This window comes from Gavia stellata, chromosome 1, assembly GCF_030936135.1.
Source record: "Gavia stellata isolate bGavSte3 chromosome 1, bGavSte3.hap2, whole genome shotgun sequence".
NCBI lineage: Eukaryota > Metazoa > Chordata > Aves > Gaviiformes > Gaviidae > Gavia > Gavia stellata.
The window spans coordinates 23895221-23901721 of record NC_082594.1 but is presented as its reverse complement, the minus strand read 5'-3'; positions in this window follow the sequence as shown (position 1 = coordinate 23901721).

Here is a 6501-nt window from a genome sequence, read left to right as displayed (position 1 = left end):
TCCCCAGCCCTGTTGCTGCAGCTTGCAGTTTGCTTAGTAGCACAGTTAAAAGGGATCACAAGGAAAAAAGCCACACCTCTGGCATACTCCCGGCGACACTATCAGCTAATCTGGGGCTATGCGCTGCCCTTCCTCCCTCTCCTGTGTTTTTTTTTCCCAGTGTGTAGAAAGAAAACTGCTTCTGTGTGCCAGTTAACCTTAAATGCTGCTATGAAACCAGGCCTCACAAAGGTCTTTCTTTCAGTAGCCCCAGGAATTACCTCCCCACAGATACTCTACCTGATTATACATGGAGCAGATTTTGCAGTGCTACTGTCAGGCTTAGACCAGATCCGTCCTTCACCCAATGTCAGCTGTACCCCACGTGTGCGCACAAATGCGCACAAAAAAAGGCTCTCGCCAAACACCAGCTTTCACTTGGTTCAGAAAGCACCTGCAAGACTTGCATTCTTTAAAGTATCAGGTCTCATAGGTTTTCTTGTATTTAAATTTTTTTTGACTACGTACTCATATGCTTTAAAGCGCTGCTGTGAAATGTTGGGAGGGTTTGTGGTTGCTGCTTGTCGGGTGAATGGTCATTTGCCAGCGCGCAGGTAACACCAGCAGATGTTTCTGCTGACGGTATGCTCAGCGGAGGGATTGCCAGGTTTGGCCATAAAACTATTTTGTGCAAGTACTTGAATGGCTTGAAAAGAACGGGTGTCTCCAAAGAGCCGTCCTACCTCTTTGCCTCGGAAATCACCAGCGGTGTGGCTGCAGTGGTGGGGTGGCTAGCAGAAGTGAGCCCAGCTCTGACAACAAGCAGGGCCCTATTTTCCTCTCCCTGCATCAGTTTTGTGTGCCGGCCGCGTGGCGTTAGCAAAGGATTTGGCTGTCAGACTTTGGTTTGGCATCAGCGGTTGGAGCGCATTTCTGCCCCAGGAAGGGGAAGCACAGGAAGATCCTCGGGGATTTGAACTTCACCCGTGAGCAGTGCCTGGTGTCCGCCCCCCACCCAGGGGAGGGCCATGGGGGTGTGCAGGGACTCCTTGGTCCCAGTGGTCCCAGTAGAGTGTGCAGCCCGGAAAACACCTCTAAGCTTTAGGGTCCAGCTTGCTGAGAGGAGCTTTTCCTTTGGGGCTGGAGATCATCTCCAGAGCCTGGCCATCGTGAAAGGTGGGAAATTTGGAGTTGAGACCGGGTTCTGTGTTTGGTTGGCAATGCCTTGGTTTTGCTGAAAGATGAAAATCTTTTTTAGTTCTCTCTAATAGCTTTCCCCAGCCAAATTCACTGCCCTAAAAAAGGCTTGTTAAAGCATCAGGAAGGTTGGACCATGCCCACGTAATGCCACCGATGTAAATTTGTGCTTCAGCTTGTACTGAAAAACACATCATAGAATCAGAGTGGTTTGGGTTGGAAGGGGCCTTTGAAGATCATCTAGTCCAATCCCCTGCTGTGGGCAGGGACATCTTCCACTAGATCAGGTTGCTCAAAGCCCCGTCCAACCTGACCTCAAACACTTCCAGGCATGGGGCATCCCAAATAGATACTGCAGAAATCCCTTCTCCCAGCCTGAGTGGATGCCATCCTAGGTGTCCTCCACACTGCTGCCTCTGAACACTAGACGATCTTTAATCTGTTTGTCAGCATGACTCTCACTGACGAAGGGATGGGCTCTTGTCCCTGTCGTTCAGTTGACCAGAGTCGCAGCGGGCATCTGGTGCAGCAGAAAGGGGAACCAGACCATCTCCTGGATTACGCAGCCAAACCATGGACCATCTCTCACAGGTTTCCAAGAGAGACTTCATGGCCTTTCTGCCCACTGAGGAGTTTTAATCTTGGCCTCCTTCTAGTACACTGGGAAGCTTTTCTTGCCAGGGCTGGAATTGAAGGGAGTGAAGGCGAAGTGTGCATTGCCTCCTGGGTGCATTTCAGGGTGCGTTTTGAGTGCAGTTCCCCCCACTAGATTAAGTCAGAGCCTGCTCCAGTTGTTGGGTCTTGACCATCTGCCAAGCCTTTGCTCCTTGTGCACATACAAAGCCTTACTCAAGCAAGGAGAGAAGAATAAAGAAATTAAAAGCCAGCAGGTTGAGGTCTATTTTGTTTAAACACAGGCAAGGTCGACACACTCCACAGCCTCCCAAAAAGCACTTAAGATGTGGTGGGAGGGGAAGATGATGAAAACTCAGAGGGGAGCGAAGTTTCCCGTTGTACCAAAAATGTAAGGATGTTTTTCCCTACCTTGGGTGTACCAGCTTCTGAGCAATTAAGACATTCAGCAGTGACCATTTGGGGGTGAATTCTGACTGGAAGTATGTTTCCAAAGAAAATTATTTAAAAATATGCAGATTTCTTGCTGTACATAATTTTTTTTTATAAATGTTAACTTATTTTTCTTGTCTACTTAGGGATCTGTTCTGGTATTTATATTGCATAACCTCGTTTCAGCTTTTGTGGCATATAATAGCAGCATGCAGAAGAAAGAAATTCCTGATGGGGGAAATTTTTCTTCAGTTGCCTTTTCTCTGAGAAGGTTCATAGGAAAACCGTTCTGTTTCACCAGAATTGGTATTTAAATGTGCCATTACCTGTACTAGCCCCAGAGCCACCTGCTGCAAATTTGCTAGTGGAGGTGAGGATCCTTAGCCCCGTCTCCCACTCCTCCATCATGACTTCCTCAACCCATCAGTTCCCTGATGGCAGATGCTGCCATTTCTCTTGCTGTTCGTTGCTACTCACCAGATACAAGGCAGTGGAGGGAGCCTGCAGCCCTGCGCAGGGACAGGGAAGCGTAGGTGTCTCCCTGGCTCTCTGTCTACCTGCTTCCCCCATGTCTGGCTGGACCTGGGGACGTCCTGGCCTCCTCTTCGCCTGAGTTAACCCGGGGAGTGGACCGGTGAGGAGGTGATGAGTTTGACACAGCTGCGGACTCCTGCCCCATCCCCTCCTGTCTGCATCCACCCCTTGCTTGTATGTTTTGTAAGCTGAAAGGCAAATTTGACTGCTTCTTTCTAGGACAACGTCAAGGATTTTGCTGAATGGGTGGTTTTTTTATTATTTTATTTTTTTTACCATCTCCTCTGCTTCCCTGCTGATGTTTGCACGTAACGTGGATCAAGCCAGATATCTTTGAAGACATGCAACTGCTGCTGTAACCTGGCTGTTGTGGACAATGCGCTTTCATTCATTTGAGCTTTTCTTTGTAAATAGTTCAGTCATTATTTTATTATGACAATATTTTGTACAGATGCAGAGCATTTTGCTGTATGAAGCGGTGGGAACGGAGAAGCGATGCCTTTGCTCGGCACGAGAATAGATCCTTTTCTGCCAAAGCTGAGAGGCATAGTAAAAATGGCCTGCCTGATCTTTCAGGGCAGGCTCTGGCCCAAAGGACTGATCTTGTTTCAGCCTATTTGATTACTCCCAGTCTGCTCGCTTGAGAGGGGCCCTTCTGTTGGAAGGGTCCTACCAACTTCCAGTGCGTGGCAGGCGGAGGTGGGCAGCACCGAGGCTCCATCTTGTAGTTATATAGCAAACCCGGATACGCAGCCAGCCAGCCTTTCTCAATGGAAAATTGCTGTCAAAACAGCTTCCCCCCTAAAAAAAAATGAATTATTTTGTGCAAAAATGACTAGCTTTTGCTTATTTGCTTACAACTTTTCATTCTTTGGTCACTGAAAATCATTACCTTCTGGGTTTCAGCTTCGTTTTGCTCTTTTCTTGTCCCTCGGGGTGGAGTTTGCCAATGGTTCGGGCAGTGAGTGCCTGTGCTGGGTGTCGGGAAGCTCTGCAGTGTGAGGGGGTGCAGGGCTGCCCCTCTGCCCACCAGCCCCATCTGGGCACCGCGGGGGGCCAGGGTGTGCTGCAGGCAAAGTGCTGCTGGTTTTGAGCCGTTTGTAGCCGTTTGTGCTTCGTCGCAGCAGGGGAGAACGCGCTGCAGGGGAGCATGCTGGTGAAAACACTGCTGGTGAAAACAGCCACGCATTGCTGTTTATTGCCAGGGTTTTGGAAGGGTAAAGTTTCAGCTGGCAGTGCTTGCCGTGGGCACTCTCATCCTTTGTCCATCCCAGATGAAAACAAACGCCTGTTCCTAGCGTAAGAGGGTGCCCGTCACTGCCTGCTGCCTCCATGCCTACTCACTCAGACAAGAAAGCAATATGATAGGATACTATATTTATATTTTGTAAAATGGGCTTCTTTAGTGATTGCATTTTATGTACTAATGAATTCCAGTGGGATTTTGTAAATTCCCTCACAGAAAGCCACGTACAAGTGGGCATTGCTGTCATCTGTCCAAATGAATGAAGGGTGACACATGGGTCTGGCAGGCTGGAGGGGTTTGCTTTGAAGGGGAGGAGGAGTGGTGCTGGTTTGCATGCAGCAGGCTCCCCTGCAGTCCCTCCCCTGCATGTGTGCCTCTCAACACCCTCCCCTTTCGAAGGAAGCCTCTTCCCTCTGGCAGAAAAAGCATCTCTCTTTCTAAACCGTTGGATAACCTTGTGACATCCACTGGGTCCGACTTCATGGGGAGGTTCCGTTTCTTCCTTCCCCTTACCAAGAAATTGCACTTGTTCAAGGCTAAATCTATACGTACACAGTCAACTGACACTCGCTGCCCTCACAGCCACCTCCCACTTCCGCAGGGCTGTCATCCTGATTTGGGATGCTGGCGTGCCCGCATCCCAAAAGCGAGCTGAAGGCAAAGCTGCCTCTTCGGTGCTATGGGTTGCTCTGCCCGCTGCTGCTCGCCTCATGATTTATCATTCATTTCCCATTCCAGCAGCCATGCCTCCCTTCATAAACCCCTCCGGGCTGCCTTATGCTCTACGTTACGGTTGCAACTGGGGTCCCGTGGGGTGTCTGACACCTAGCTGGAAACCAGATGATCCAGGAACGTCTCTGCTAGCAAGAGCCAGACCTCGATTTTTCTCAGGGTATTTGCTCCTGGCTCATGCTCCGAGACGAGAGGTTCGTCTGAGACCTGGCCGGCTCCAGCCAGTGAGAGGCACCTCTCCCTCTCGACGCCACGCGGGGCGGTGGTTTTGGCAGAGTGACTCGTGTTTTTGGAAGAACAGTGGGAAGCAGAGGGTTCCCTTGCACACATGTGCCTTCCAGCTGCGCTGGGTGCAGGGAGCAGGAGGAGCTGCTGGCAGTCTGGAGGCGGTGTGCTAGCAAACCTAGTGTGAGTTTGGGTCACGTCAGTAAAGGGAATTTTACTGACTGAAGCCATGGAAAAGTCTGTATATTTTTATTTTTTAATTATTAAGCAAAATGTAAATACCTTTCTGTTGTCTGTTTGGTGGATTATTTTCCTAATGATTTCTCAGAATTTCTTACGGGCGTGATAAATAGTTTTAATGCTTGTTCTGCAAACAAATCTATTTTTTATCTTTTTTGTCTTTGTTTTGGTTTGATTTTTTGGGGTTTGGTTTTTTACTGTGTTCATGTAGCAATTAATTAAAGCCTTAAGTTTTAAAATGTGAACCTTGCCCCCAGAGCACAGTGTGGTTGTGCGGCTACTTTTTATCCTGGTGACACTGTAAATACTTCTCCCCTGAACGATGCTTTTGAAATTTGGAAATTCACTTGTAATTATGTGGTACAGCATTAAAACATTTTTCTCAATATCCAAATAAATGATGCCTATTGTTTACCCTCATTTGCAAGCCTCCCTCTGTTTTCCAGCTTGCTCCAATGTCTGCCGGCTGTCCCAGTCTCTGCAGGAGAGCACTTGCTCTGGGAGCTTCTCGTGTTAACTGCCCCCGTCTTTTGGTTTTGCTGAGTCTGGTGGGTCAGTACGTAATTTGGGGTATTTGCCACGGGACGGGGTCTGTGCTCAGCGCTGAGCAGCTTGTTGCTGCTGACATTGAGGTGAGTCTCTCCCTGTCTTGTAGTACCGGTTCAGGTAGTAGGTGGGACTTCATGAATCTGCAAAGTTAGCCTAAAATTTACCCAGGTGGTGTAAATTTTGCTGGCATTGCAAAATTTTATTGTCTTGGGAAATTAGGACTGTGTAATGAATGAGGAGTTCTGCTGGTGGGGTTTTCCGGCGTAGGGTCTGCAGAACGACGCTGAAACCACCAGACAGGAGGAGTCTCTCTGCCCCGTGCCACCACCTGCATCATTTGCAGCCTGCATGCGTGTCCTGCAATAAAGGAGGCAGTGGCCCCACGAACACTGCTTTCCTTCTCCTCTCAGTCCTGGTCCTTCCCACGGCTTCGTCAGTGCTAAGCAAGCAAGGGGCCTGGTGGGAAATCTTTCACAAGGACATTATTGGGCACATTCCTGAGGTGGGATGTGCCCAGGCCCCTTTTTAATCCTTGTGGCAAAGCCTGAGGAACTGGGTGCCCTCAGTGGGAGGGCTGGGCAAGGGGAGGGGGTGTTGAAATGCAGCTGACAGGCACCTTACAGAGCTTGCTTGTTTGCTTCCATGCCTGAACCACCGGCAGAAATGTTCCCCTTACCACATGCTGAAGCATGACACCTTAATAAAAACACTGCAGAACACAACCCCTGGTCTCC